Source organism: Choristoneura fumiferana, chromosome 24 (assembly GCF_025370935.1).
Source record: "Choristoneura fumiferana chromosome 24, NRCan_CFum_1, whole genome shotgun sequence".
NCBI classification, from domain to species: domain Eukaryota; kingdom Metazoa; phylum Arthropoda; class Insecta; order Lepidoptera; family Tortricidae; genus Choristoneura; species Choristoneura fumiferana.
In genome coordinates this window covers 10,170,616-10,186,381 of record NC_133495.1, presented here as the reverse complement: position 1 = coordinate 10,186,381, position 15,766 = coordinate 10,170,616, and the positions used below count along the sequence as shown (strand labels likewise).

The 15,766-nt window shown below is 36.6% G+C and overlaps 1 protein-coding gene across 1 annotated transcript in view; it reads left to right on the top strand.

The window, feature by feature from the left end:
* The window catches only part of LOC141441543 (CCAAT/enhancer-binding protein-like), a 35,384-nt gene extending 30,399 nt beyond the window's left edge, over window positions 1–4,985 (top strand). Inside the window, exon 2 of the mRNA XM_074106310.1 lies at window positions 710–4,985. The gene's annotated coding sequence lies outside the window, so the exon portion shown is untranslated. The remainder of the gene's footprint in view (window positions 1–709) is intronic.
* Window positions 4,986–15,766: the final 10,781 nt, after the last annotated feature.

The window sequence follows — 15,766 nt, the reverse complement described above, 5'->3', positions numbered from 1 at the left end:
ATATACAGTATGCAGGATGTATACATACATTTATACACTCGTAAAACACCCTCCTTCGGGCAATCGGGTAAAAATACAGCCTAATTGAGAACATCCTCTTTCTGGAGTCGGTAGGCAAATCTTGCAACTTATTTACTCTCTTTTTTTTCGTAAAAAATTGTCGACATTAAAGCTAGTGTTCAAATTCATCCAGAATATTTCGTTGCTTAAATACGTAAGCGACAGAAATCATAAAAAACAAAATATTTTTGCGATAACATTTTTTTGTTTGTGACGCTTTTGTATTTAATTTGTTAGTTTGAAAGCACGCCTGTAAAGTTTTTTCACAGATATTTTGGGTTCAATAACTTTGCAAACTGACGTCACTTTGAATATCGATCAATGTTTCATACAATCGATCAATATCTATTGGAATATTCTGGGGTATTTTAAAGACACTTGTTTAACGCTTTTTATAACCAAAATCTCTTCGTTTCGTGTGATTTTATTTTCTATAATTTCGTTAGTCATAAAGTTAGTCTTGACTTGAAATGTCATCTTATAACTAAAATGCATATGGGAGTAGTTTAATAGTTGTGAATTTAGCCAAACGACACATGGAATTCGGGTAAAAAAAGATTACTAAGGGCCTTGTTTTATATGGACCCGCCTCTTATTTTCATATAATTTTTATGGGTTATAAACTAACCATTTTTTTTATTTGTTTCAGGTAACATGTTCTGGAGAGTTCTGTCTTATACTGTGTGATAAAGAAAAACTTTGACGAACAGTGGCGTTTCTACGTTAAGAATAGTTAGCAAAATACTTTGTGATTATATTCTTTATTTTATATTACGGATAGTTTTAATAGTAAGTCCATCTGTCGTCGTTGCTAGTGAAGGCTTTTGGTGCTTGGAAATTTTAATATTTTGTAATTCGTTTTTTAGCTTTAAAAAAAAATGGAAGGTGTCAGTAACTCAGAACAAAATTAAAAGAAGTATTTGTAACACCAGTAAAACTAAGACTCGCATTTCATGTGTTGTCATTTGTATGTAAAGAATTTATTGTACAAAAAAAAACTAGGACAATTGACAAACGTTGAGATACAAGTAAAAAGGCGGATTATTCCTTTAAGGGATCTCTACCAGTCGACTTGTGTATGCATGACGAAGAATAGTTTTACCCTATACGTTGTTGTTCGCATAATTCTGTGCCTTACTTTTTATTTTGTCTGAGTTCACTAAATAATCAAGTTAAGAAGAGAATACAAATGATATTTGTAATTTTGTAATGTTGCCTCTTCTTGAACTTTGTCTTTTTATAGGCATTTGAAGACGCCAAATAAATGCGTACATTTTGTATCTTCACGGCGTACCGTACCCCGTCTCGTATCTTCACCGCGTATCATGACTACACAGATTTCTTTTGTCATTACGTATCGACACAGCACGACGGCTGCAAAGTTTCAGACGATTCGATATTTAACGTTTCGCAAAGATCCGTGTTTGGGTACGATACAGGTGATACGGGATGATGAAATGTGCCGCGGCGTATCAGGTACGGAAATTTTTCGCAATTTGTTTTTCACCAACAAGTCGGCACAAGTAGCGACTCTAGCGAGTTCTGACCGCAATGAAGTGATCTCAATAATGGCGGTTCAGTTCGCAGTAGCTCAGTCACTGCCAAGTACAGTTTGAAAACGCAATCATACGTATTGTTGAGCCTATGCAAGTATACAGAGTAGAATTTTATACGTGATACAAAACTAATGTCTCCAGCTCCGTTGAACAACTCTCAACATGATTATTCTAAATTAAAAAAAGTCAAGTTCGGTTACAAAATTTATTTCTCTCAAAATTCCTTTTTTTGATACCGGAACTCTTTGCTAGTTGGTAATAAAAATAAAAATTTCTATTTAGAATGATCCAAAATATGGGCATTTACTATTAGTATCAATTGAGCTAGGTTTAAATAAAAAAAAAATATTTCGTAAAACATTCACCTGTATTTTACGCGTAGAAAACGCGCGTTGTACAAAAAGTATAAGCTTGTTGATAAACAAAGATGGTGTACAATTTGCGTCAATTTATAGAAAAAAATTTAGGCAGGCAGGACAAATACGCATTTGCGCGTCATCTTCGTGTAAAAAATACGTAGCATAGGCTCCTAGTTTTAACACTAAGGCTGCTCTAGCTCTAGATTTCATTTTATTGATTGGAGTAGAAGATTGTTTCTAAATTTAGGCAAGTTTATCTTGATTCATTTAAAAATAAGCTTGGGATTGAGGAGTTCTTATCTTCTTCGTGGATCTACATAAACACCAAATGCCTAGGTACGTCAAAGTGTTGAAAGTGTTCGTGCCTAAAAATTTAACTAATCTTATGAAAAAATAGGATTACGCATAGACAGTGGCGCCGCTGGCTGACGTTGCACATGTGTCAGAGTATTGATCCTTATTTTGAAGTCTGCCAAAACCCACAGTAGATGTCGCTAGCATCACTAGATAATTTTATACGTCAGAGTTGACAAAACAGATAAGAAAATGAGACGTATATTCGGGAGACTGATTTTAAAACCATTTTCATGTACGGATTGATATTTAATAGGAGGAAACGTAGAATATTGTAAATTTGGTTGAATTTAATATTGCAAATATCAACATCTACCTACTCTGTCATAAGTTTTCGATTCTGTTTTGTTTTACAAATTTAAGTTTGCCACATTTTTTTACAAGATGTCATCAAAAGAGCTTTTAGTTAAAGATTATCTGTGTCTCTTAGTTAAGCTTATGTAAAAAATCTTTATCTTCATTTTTATAATAAATTAATCGATATATGTACATAATAGAAGTTATACGCTAATTTTTACGGGTTAGCAAAATAGGGTTAACAAGGAGCTATCTAAACTTTAATTTTGTTGAGTTCTAAAATTTTATTCCTAAAAAGTACCTTTATTAATTCTTTTTTGTTAAATTTTTATGACTACGTTACTTTAAGCTTAAATAAGGTTTAAATTAATTATGATTAAATCATTGTTGTATGTAATGGACGATTTACACGGTGTATTTATAAAAAGGTAAAAAATGTATGCTACTTAATTGCGTATAACGTTCGAATGAAGTTATATGTTGCTTAAATAAAAGTTTATTAAAAATAGATTGGTTGCCAGCCCTAACATTATTGCAACTGAGACAACTTAGGGCTGGCAACTTGCCAGCAATCATCATGCCCAATGAGACGCCCTAGGGCTGGCAACTGCCTATCTCACAAAAGTTACCATACTAGAAACCAACGATGAGAAAATAGCATCTACTCACCAGAAATAAGCATCAATGCAAAAAAACCATTTCATAGACATTCGAGTATATCTTGAGTATTGAAATATTTCATGGTGCGTAGAAGTTATAATATAGTCACTATGCTCCGTCCTTTTCTCGCCTGCATAAAGATATATTTTCACTACTTACTTACATTTTTTTTGTATAACGTAGGTATACTTATGACAGATTGTTAAAACGATGTTAAAATTTTGAAAAAAAAAATGTTAAATAAAAATTGTGTGATTAAAAATAAAGATTTTGAAATCTTTAAAGTGTTCAATTATGCCTATACCTATGTATTTTATTGCCTTTAGGATACTTAATGGGCACTTAATCAGAAAAAAAAACAAAAAGTACTGCTAAAACGTGACAGATATTTGTGATGCCACATAAAATAACAAACTCTGTTAAAAAAGTTTCTTTATCTGAAAATGTACTACTGTATTCTGAGGTTATGATTGTGCATGTCAAACCTCTGTTCATGTTTTTTTTTTTACTTTGTTGATTTTATGTTTAACTATTTATGAGTTATTTCGTTTATCTACGTTGTCCAGATGGTGCTACATAAGGAGATCAAACTATCTATTCTGTAAGCCAAAGACTTACTGCTTGAGTGTCGGCTACTTTTAAAACAAATTTTATTTTTATTTTCGCTATTTATCGTTATTATTTTTGTTTCATTCTTATTAGCAAAGCTTAAGAATTAGTCTGGAACATTCCTGCAAGTATTAAGATTAGTTTGACTGATAATCCATGTAAATGATTTTCTTTTTTTCATTGCGATTGTTAAAAAATCCGTACAAGTTCGTGTTCAAAGTGAAAGCGTCGAAGGCGTGACTATACTTTGAATACAAATTTTCGATAAAATACCATTACAAGGCTGTTCAAACTAACCTAATTGCTTGCTAAAATTTTCAAGATTCATTTAAAAACACTCAGTAGAATTAAAAAAATTGTATAAATTAAACGAAGGCGCTACTTTGTGTGCAACAACAATATGAGTATAATTTTGTAAAATGTAGTTCCTATTTCATACATTTTCTTTGGTTTTTATTTTACTGTAAGTAAACAGCCGCAAAATAAATGTGCACCTTTTCAGAAGAAATGCCCCAGTGACTTCTTTCAAAAGTACATAATAATGGCTTACTGAGACAAGGTTGTAGTGGGTCGAGCTTGCGGCTGACTTATAACTACTAAAGCACTGTTCAATATGGCAATTTTGCCTTTTGTAAATAACTTTACCAATGTCTACTTTTAGTGCCAGAATGACACAAACGTTTACCAGGAGTTTGTACAGCTACCTAACTTCACAGCAATGGCACATTTTGTACTCGTATATTATGGGTAAGTTGCTCACAGAAGGTAAATTTTCCACATTTCACTGTACCCACTATATTTTGCGTGCATTACTGAAGTATCAAGTGTTGTTATTAAGGGTCAATGCACTTTACTTTCAATACATCTCGAACTGACTATAGTAGAATATTCTTGTTTTTTTTTGTCGACTTTTTTATTTCCATTATTTGTCTTGACACTCTTAAAGTAAGATGCTTTACAACTGTCGAAAAGAATGTATGACATGAGACCTAAAACATATTTTCTGACAATAATGTTAGTTTAAGCGGGCCAGCGCCCTTTTCGATGTTATCGATGGAATTAAATTTAATATATACCTATTTAATGTAAATCGTTGTATTTATTTCTTACCCTGTAGTTTAAAATGCGTTGTTATTTCATTCGAAAAGCTGAAACACAAAGTGACTCTAAATGTGAATAACATAGTTGCTAAACAGATTTAGATAAAGTTCACACTGGACTAATCTGAAGTAAATTCTTGCATATTAAAAATAATCCAAATCGGTTCATACACGACGGAGTGCTGAGGTAGCAAAGTCCAAAAAAAAAAAATGTCTCTTTTTTCAAATCTTCTAGTCTGTCTGTTGTTTTATTTAACGACGATTGCGATTGAAAAAAGTGAAAGCTCAAAAATGACACACACAGAACAACTGAAATGTTTTTTCAAATACTAACTAGTGTTCAGTTGAAGCAAGTACCCAGCATTGGGCATATACGTAGGCCAATGATGTAACGTGCAAAAAATTCATAAGATTACTGCGTTTACATTGCGGAGTCCTAGAGCTTGAAACACAGAGAGCGGTGGCCGGTGCAGTGCGGCGCGGAGGCGGTACCGGTTGTAATATTAGAGCTAACATGAAAGAGGGCACACAGAATTAGAGGTGAGACGTACTAGGCAAAACGCGGACTGAGTCTTGCGAGTACGCGTCCACAAAAAGACTAGATCCAAAGTCTAGGTCCACGAGTATCTACGAGTACTTAACTCAATTGACTCATTGCGTAAACAAAATGATTCCCGTAAATGCGCTTCCGTGATTGCGTATACACCGTACTAGTTTTAGTGGTTTTACGAATATCGAACTACCGAAATGTCATCAAAAGAAACTACTTAGACTTTTTTTGTTCATGCTTAAAGTGTTATTTGAACAAATGATAAATCGCTCGTTTTTCCTGGAATTCATCGCGCAGTGGCTAGGGCGAGTCGGGCGATCCCGAAGACCCGAAGTTTCCGGACGTTTTGGGAATAGTTCCAAGCGCGAGCATCATGGTTGTATTCAAGTTGGCGGAAAGTTGTCAGCCGCCGTACGCTAAAAGAATCGCGGGCGGGATCGCGTACTCACGCGTCCAAGCCAAAACCTATTCCAAAAACCTATTCCAGTAAATACGTCTCACCTCTAACAGAATACCGTCAGTGTGTTTCTAGCTTTAGCGATAACCTAACCTAACCTAACTACTCGTAAATTACCACAAACGGGACTTATCACGCTAACACACACGAGTAATATTTACCTCGGCGTTACGGCAACATTACAGTGGCCGTGGTCACGAGTAGACTGAAGTTTGGGGTGTCAAGTCTGCCTAGCAGCGCGAGTCCTTCGAACTACCCGCACTAGATCACAAATAGTACCGTTGACACCCCATACTTAAGTCTACTTGTGACCACGGCCACTGTAATACGTTTACCAGGAGTGGTATAGCGGTATAGCACGCGGTACGGAATACCGAGGACCTGGGTTCGATTCCCAGTGCTGGTCTTATTTTTCTGGTTTTTCTGTGCATCTATATTTCAGTTTGTATTTTCAATTTATGCTACTGGTACATTTTTTCTCTTAAACTTGGCTATTGCGCTTCGACAAAAGCTCATATAATCAAACCCAGTGATTCGAATATAAATAAATGTCAGTCAAGGCGATCAGGGAGACAATGTGGCTATTTGCAGCGCCCCAGCCACTGCCAGGTGCGCCAATGTTGGCGCCAGCATTTGGTATGGGATTTACCTGTAGGTAACAACACTAAACAACATGTAACAAACTTACGAAGGAATTCAATGGTATGTATTGGACCTGCTTGGGAATTATATGGTCAGTGCCCAGCAGTTGGGCGATGATTATTATGGGATAATTACTATAAATAGTATTGACCTAGTATCAAAATCAACAAATCTACTCTAGGTACTAGGCAATGAATAAATGCTTAAACAAGGTGGTGTAAAATAAACCAAGACTTATTCTGCAAGGGTGTAAAATCAAAATAACCCTTAATTGAACACCTCTGTAAACACTTTTCATTTTTTTAATTTTGATGAACAAACGTTTCTGTTCAAGATTATAATTTGCCTTGGGAACGGCAATTTTTTTCGGGATAAAAAACATCCTGGACTTCTAATATGATTCATAGGAATCGGTGCAGTAGTTACGGCGTGAAAGCGTAACAAACAAACAAGCTTACTTTCCCCTTTATAATAGTAAGGATATCATTGCAATGAATTAAATGGAATCAACATAACCATTATAAATAAAATTTCAACGAAAGATTCTAAAGTGATCCTGTCATTCTGGCGCTTCATGAACAAACATTGGCGCCAACGTTGGCCCAAACATTGGCGCCGGATATGCGTCTACGGTCACCAGATTGAGACTACTCATCGTGCCGCTATGCAGCTGCAGCGACTATATTTAGCATACATATTAATATAGACAAGAAATATTTTGTTGCTAGGCTCAAAAAATATTATCGTAGGTAAATATATAGCTAGGTAATAGTACATTATGTCTTAGGGCGGTAAATAAGGAATTACGAACGAGAGTCTATTAGAAGCCCGAAGTTGAAGACTGAGGCTTTAATGAGTCGATGTTCGTAATTCTAGTACCGCCCGTGCGACATACAATGTTTTTCATCACATTTGGGGGGTTGCAACCAAGGTAGCCTGCATGTTACGACACTGTTTACGAGCAAGTGTGATGAAAATAATAAAAACTACGCTCTAAAACAAGGATAGTTGACGTTGGGAGAAAGACTACTAATAGTAGGGGAGGCCAAGAGGGGGATTTGGGGACACCACTGGAACGGGAAAGATAAATTAACTTTTTTTTATTAAGTAATCTACAAAATTCAATAGGTCCTCACGACGCTCAAGTAAATATACATTTAGCATCTTGGCCTCCTCTACTATAAGGGGCCATGCATTAAGTACGTCACACCAATTTCGACCATTTAGAACCCCCCCCCCTTTCACACCTATTGCTATGAAAATCGTTCCTGTATACCCCCGTGACTTTATTTATGGCTGACCTCCAACCTCAAATGGAACTGGACTGGACACGTATCATATGTCGCATGCACACACAGAAGTGGGCTTATACTGTCACTGGGTCACGTGACTGGCCATCGACAGCAAGGCAGACCGAGAACACAAAACAGATAAGTACAGGAATCACTCTACATACAAAGTGCGCTCGAGCAACGCACACATAGACCAGTGCTCACGGACACGAAATCTCGGACCGGTTGGGAGCACTGCGAACGCGAGTGCCATCCGCTTGAGACACGCGTCTGTGAACTTTTTTGTGCAATAATGGAGAATGCGAATTTATTACACTTTATAATAATCGTGCATTTTGCCAATGTCGAAATCGCCGCAAGATATTTTCTGTGACAAATTTGTAAATAACAATGACATTAACATTAAAATTATTAATTTACATTTCCATTCTTCCCGTTTCATTCTCAGGAATAAATCAAACGATAGATACGAGTGCCACTACCATGATAGTTTCTTGTGCACAAGCCATAGTCCATAGTTGACAACCCTAGAGCCCCCGCCGAGCGTAGTGAAAAGTGAAGTACATACTCGTATATGAGAATGACTTCTGTACCTTTTTGTTTTCTGCCGAGAAGAAGATGACGGGACAATTTGGACTGGACGCGTATGCAAGGGATTGGCCTGACATTGCGCCAGACCGCGAGGTGTGGTCAAGAGGAGAGGCCTTTGCCCATCAATAGAGCACTATATCAGGCTAGAAAAAAGCACCAATCAAGTGCAAGTATCTGACACGCATCGTGGGTGCTGTACCAATTCGTAGGTAGCTTGAATACCTCGGTTATCAGAGCTTTACTCTTACAAGCTAAATGTAGGCACGCAATGTAGGGTCTTTCGGACATGAATAATTAAGATTTTCAGACTTTTCTTATGCTGTGCTGTAAGAGCTATCTTCATATTATATTTTAATTTATACGAAAGCTGGCATTACCTTAACTTAACAGCATACCAAATTTAACAGCGTGCGCCAGGAAGGTAAAATTAAGTGTAAATCATATAAAACAGCTTTTCTTTGTAATAATTAATCAATTAGTAATTTTGATGATAATTTAATTTCTTTGTGTTACTAACCCTTTTAAATGAGAATTTACTAACAATCTATGGACTAGCAATCTATAATAAGGACCCTGGTCTGGAATAAACGCTTATTATTTATAATAATTAAAAGTATATACGGAATGGCACCCAGGATATTTAATAAATTACATATGGCAATTTTGAAAATAAACTGCATTAAAAAATTTAAACATGAATTATATACATTTTTGACAACTAAAACCTATTATTCAATTCAAGAATATTTTAATGACGTTGTTAAATAATGGTATTCCAACTTGTGCATGCGATACACAACACTAGTTTTATATTTGCATGCCTTTACAACTAAACATGTAATAATAGCTCCATAAACCTAAAACAACTATCTGTACAATTGTACATACCATTTTTGAGCAAATAAATGACTGATAACTGATTACTGATAGTTTTAATTCCTCAGCAATTTGTATGGTAACACTTTTCTTTTGACTGTATCTTTTCATTTCGCGTCTAAGAATTTTGATTTTTAACTGGCTCTAAAAAACTGGGTACTTTGTAGGAGCATACTATGGGGTTGGATGAGAAAAAAACACCCCCACTTTACGTCTAGGGGAGGTACCCTAAAAATTTTTTTTTTCAAATTTACTTACATTTTTTTGTACCATTTTGTCGGCAAACTCGTTGTTGCTACATTATATCCGTGCAACATTACAGCTTTCTAGCACTGATAGTCCCTGAGCAAAGCCGCGGACGGACAGACAGAAACAGACAGACATGGCGAAACTATAAGGGTTCCGTTTATGCCATTTTGGCTGCGAAACCATAAAATAACTACTACTAAGTTCATTTAAATGCATAAGGCTAAGGAAGCATAAAAATATCTTCAATAAATTTTGACAAAAAGTTAATGAGTCATATTATTCAACAACCAAATTGCGTATTATTAATCAATTATTGCTATTACAATAATAGGAAAGTTCGTAGATAATTAAAACTCGACGCTCATGCCATTAAAACATCCACACATTTGATGACATTCCTTAAGGTAGTAGTACCTCGACGAAAATCAGTTAAAAAGCTATCAATTTATTTCCCATGTAGGTACATTGTACAGTCAGCGTCAGAGAACGTTGCACACATAAACTGTACAATGTACTACGTAAATTTAGCTTTTTAACTGATTTTCGTCAATTATACCTGCGAAGAATAAGGAATGTGATCAAAAGCAACTGTGTGGAATCCATATTGTGAAAGAATCGCGACTCGCATGAGCGTCGATAATCCATTAAAACTAGTTAATGACTAGACATTTCCTTTAACCTGACACCAAAAATATTGTTTGTGCGACACAATTTAATATTTGCAGTTCGGACGCCACATAATGAAGAGTTAATGGAGCAAGACCAACGGAATACCTAAGTTTGTGCAAGCAGGTGGTACGCAGGCTGGTGTAGTAATAGTAAGTATTAACTATTACCTAAATATAGAGGAACCTAATAAATGGAATGGTAAAGTTTAAAACGGAATCCTTCTAAAGTCAAAGTCAAAATATCTTTCTTTATTCAATTTAGGCTATTAATAACAAGCAATTATCAATGTCAAAAAAAAACTACTTACCACCGGTTCGGAAAAACCTCTGTTGAGAAGAATCCGGTAAGAAACTCAACGAGGTATATATATTTTTTTAAACAGACAGTCTAAGAGCCATAGCCAAAAAACCTGCTTACAATTAAAAAAAAAACAGCATTCAAATCGGTCCACCCGTTTAAGAGCTACAGTGCCACAGACAGACAGACAGACACACAGACACACATAGCGGTCAAACTTATAACACCCTTATTTTTGTGTCGGGGGTTAAAAACATAAAGCGACGGCAGGATTAGGACACCTGTATAGGACTTTGTTGTCCGTTTGTCCGTTCGTTTCTCTGTCCGTCTGTCAAAACCCTTTTTCTCAGGAACGCGTGGAGGTAGCAAACTGTTATTAATATCAAATATTTAAACCTGTTTCCTCTTGAAGCAGTGAAAAATTTAAACTTCTTAATCAAAGCACTCAAATAATATTGCCGTAACCAAGATACCTAGTTAGGGTACTTTTGGCTGTTCTAAATACTTGAAATTTGATATAAAGGTAGCTCTTATGGCACAACTAAAATTTATTATTTGAAAATCTTATTTTTTTATTATTTAATCTTATGGCACCTTTTGTAATCGCCTTAATGTTTGTCACTCGTTTAGCACCACCCAGGGGACACGTGCAGGGTTGTGGTGGGTTTCTCCTGCGGACACGAGTAACAATCGTCCCCCGTATTTTTTTATGTCCGGCCTGCATACATTTTCCTTGGGAGAGGGGCTCTGCTAATACTGGATTATCACAGATACAAACAAATTTGTGCAGAACCCTCGATACGCGAGTCCGATTCGCATTTGGCCGGTTTTTTAGTATTATACTGTTATATGTTATTTAGTATTCACACGTGTTCAAGAGCTCTCGTAATATAGTGACCGTTGGGCAGACCAGCCAGCACCATGTCGTCAACATAGCTAATGTTGTTAACACTAAGAGCGGGTTTGCACTACGTTAAATCGATCCAGATCCGTGAAAATACGGTCCGAATTAGTATAATATGTATAACTCTTTATTGTACATAAAACACATAATAAATAAACAGATTTCAATGAGAAACAGATGTACAAAAGCGAACTTATCCCATAAAACAATCTCTTCTAGTTAACCTTCGAATGATTGATATGACAACAGAAACAAGCGTAGACACATCAGGAAAAGTCAGAGCCTAAACCTAAAATAGAACCCAAGATAGAAAATAGTCGTAGAGCTATTTATGTATGGCAGTTATCTCTTACCATCAGGAGACCCACTTGCTCGTTTGCCATCCAGTCGAATAAAAAAAAAGTTTAAGCTTTAGATCCGATTTCCGTCAACTGATTACAAATAGCTCAACGACTACTCCGGACCGTATTTTTCACGGAATCGGAAGTCGAAACCGATCTAATATAATCTACTCCGCATCCCACAGGTTTCCTGTTCAGCCTCGCCATCAGTCGTCACAAGTTCAAGAGTCTTCATCATCATCAGCCTATTGCAGTCCACTACTGATGCCTCCCCAAAGAAGAGTCCTAAGAAGGTTGATAAACTGAATGTCTTTTTAGAAGCCGATAGACGCTTTTCTCGAAAGCCCTCGTGTAGAAGCTGCATGTTGATATTATTATTGCGTATTTTGCCTCGTGCAAATACGGCTGCCTTGCCTCATGGCAGTACACGAGTATTTGTTTGATATTTTACTCCTGGGTTTTGGACATCAAAACGTGATGAGCGTGACCGACACTTTACTGAGAAGTTTTAGCACCGTTATATAACACGTATTTTAAAAAGGAATAAGTTTTGGTACAAGATTAGCTTTTAATACGAGATTTTGAGCTGATGGTCCTTATTCACTGTAGTGGGTTAAATTCGACATGCAAAATTGATCTAAATAAACTTACATACTCGTATAAACAAATATAGGTACCTATATATGGGTAGAGCTAGGGTAGTCATTCACTATGACGCGTGCCGTGGTTCTTATTGCAATGTCATTAATGTCTAATTTTGACAAAATCACGCGTCTTCGTGGATGGCACTAGTTATAAATTCTTAACACAATTCCTGTAGAACAAAATTTGCTTCAAATAGGTACTTGACTTAAAAAATGCATTAACATAGGTAGTAACCAGTTTGTATTAGTGATGGATGACCTATGGCTCTGAGACGTGGTGTTTGACTATTGACCACTTAGAGAGGCTCAGAGTTACGCAAGAAACTATGGAGAGCTATGCTCGAAATTTCTTTGCATGATAGAATCCGGAATAAGGAAATTCGCCGAAGAACTAAAGTCAACATATTTAGCTCGAAGCAAGCAAGTTAAAGTAGCAGCCGGCCGCTCAAAGAACAGGTGTCTGTTGGGGGAAAAAGGTCCTCGAGTGGCGATCACAAACCGGAAGACGAAGCGTTGGCAGGCCTCCCACTAAGTGGACTACAACACGAGATTTTCGGGGAACTGGTGGATGCAAGTGGCGAGTTATCATTCATTATGGGGTTTTAAGGGGCAGACCTTTATTTAACAGGGACGTCTTCCAGCGATGATGATGTAAGAAGTACGTTTATCAGCTGGTTTGACATTGATTATCGTTACAGCAGCTTCGTGCAATTCATTATTATTCTCAGTTCCATCGTAGAGTCGGTCTCATAGCGTGCTAGCATCTCGGAAAAAACCTCCCATTGTATAGCATATTTATCACTTGCCTGTATTATCTTCACGGACAAGGTTAAGTTATTTTCCGGAACAGAACGTGGTGTACTTTTTCTCTAATCGATTCAACCACTTCTATACCACTTGATTCTGATGCAATGATAAATGTGACAATATTGCCTAAAAAGTTGTCAAAGACGAACATAATCACATTCGTAATTCTACTAGGTAATGGTACAAATAATAAAGTTTGTAAGTATGTGCCTGCCAACCGGTCTAAAATATATAATAAAATAAAATTTTCGGGGATAAAAACTATCTTTAGGCCGTATTGTCTAACGCGCTGACGTTCGCGATTGTAGTCACCGTCTCTTTCTACCCTCGTCTTATACCGTGAGATAGAAAGAAGTGGTGAAAACGATTGTAATACCAAATGTATTACACAAAAGCCATAGTATCTTTTCCGGCTCCCAAACCATCTTCAAACCTAATTTTATGAATACTTTAAGCGTGGAAGCGTAACAGTATGATTTAAGTACTTATGCACTACTCCAGTAACAGCATGTACCAGGGCAGCATGAGAACGGGAGAGCTGCCCCACAAACGCATCCCACTTTAGAATTCGGAGCGATATAAATACTGCACTTGCACTGCTAACCAGGGATGGCGACGCTACGGAAATGCATGGACTTTGCACTGAAAATACTAAAAGTACGAGTATTAAATACTGGTCAAGTACAGTTGAACCAACTGCATCACGTATCAGGGTTGGAACCTTTGTGCTATTAATGAGATGTCAACAGCGTGGGCGTGTGTGTGAAGTAATCCATACTTAATATTATAAATGCGAAAGTATGTGTGTTTGTAGTTCAAGTCGAAACGGAGCGACGGATCCACGTGATTTCTGGCATAGAGATAGTATGGGCCCGAGATTGACATAGGCTACTTTTTATCCCGGGAAAATGCACAGTTCCCGAGGGAACAGCGCGCTATAACCGAATACCACGCGGGTGAAGCCGCGGGCAAAAGGTAGTATGAGTATACCGAGATATGGGACAGAATAGGCTAACAATAATAATAATAAATTAGAAAACAAATAAATAATAAGATGGATAAAGTTGGTCAAGTCATTCTCAAGTTATCGCGTGACCATCATAAGAAATAAAATATGGATTCATTTTTATATAATACAGGTAGATGAAACAACACCATCATGACATTATTATCTAAGTCTTACTAGTTTTCCTTAATCACAGTTTCATACTAAATTATTGGTCACGGAACCACGGCCATCCGTGTCTCTAAATAGCGTGAATTTTGATTGCTATCAAATCAAAGTAGAAATAAAACCAGCCAAGTGAGTTGGTCTTGCGCATCGAATGTTATGTTCAAAGTCAAAATATCTTGATTTAATTTAGGCTGAAGCACTCAGCATATGTATTTTTTTCTTTAATTTTATAGTATAATTTATAATTAGAAATAAAATACCCAGTTACAGTACATTTATTCATGTCTTTTTGTCAAATTTCTTGCGGCGCATTCTACTTGGCAATGGTGGTATTTCCTAAAGCGCTGGTAGTAAATAATATTATAAATTCTATTAGCGTGAGCGAGACGGCACATATCCGATCCGATGTGATTGAACGAAAGTGAAGTGAGCTGAATCGCCGATTGAAGTCGCTCGATCCAATAGCTTGATCGGAGTTAGTAACTCCTCGGAGTCGATAAAGATTTGAAAGGAGTCGATAAGGGATTCTGATTGACTCTTTTGAATTTCAGATCCGGATTTACCCATCTATATTGTCCATGCAAACTCTCAAAACTTTCCTTTTTGAGCTCTCGTGATAATGATGTTTTTGAAAATGCATTTCTCCGTGCACCAACCCTAGCGTGTATGTAGTTCTGTATTAACCAGGCCACCCATAATACGATCGTGCATACAGCGCATCGTATAATATATCCGTCTACTTCAAATAACTTCCTTGCTATTGCGATGGGTTTAAAGTCAAACAAATATTATAGAGACCTTACTCTCGTGTCTTTCTCTGCCTTCTATGGATATATCCAGATTCTACAAGGTGGATCCTGTAACAGGAGAAAAAAATTAAGCCACAGCTTCCACTCTTCATTTTTAGCTAATTTAGTGAAAATAACTTGTGTTATGATTTGTATTATAGTTTAAAGTTTAATTGGAGAAGCAACGTATTGCGAGATCAATCATTTTGTTATGTGACAGGCGCGAGGCGATGTCATTTAGGCTATTGGATGCCATAAGAATACATTGAAAATACCAAATACAAAAAAATATATTTGACAAACATAAGTTAAAATAGTTGGTACATTAATCATAGACTTGTATCACTATGCTGCGCCCGAGGGCATACAAATATAAATGTCTTGTAGGTAGGCACATTCAGTCATGATGCAGTAAACTAAATAAAGTCTAAAAAGTTGCCAAACTATCACGCATATACTCCTCCATTGAATAGTAGACCTTATCCGCCAA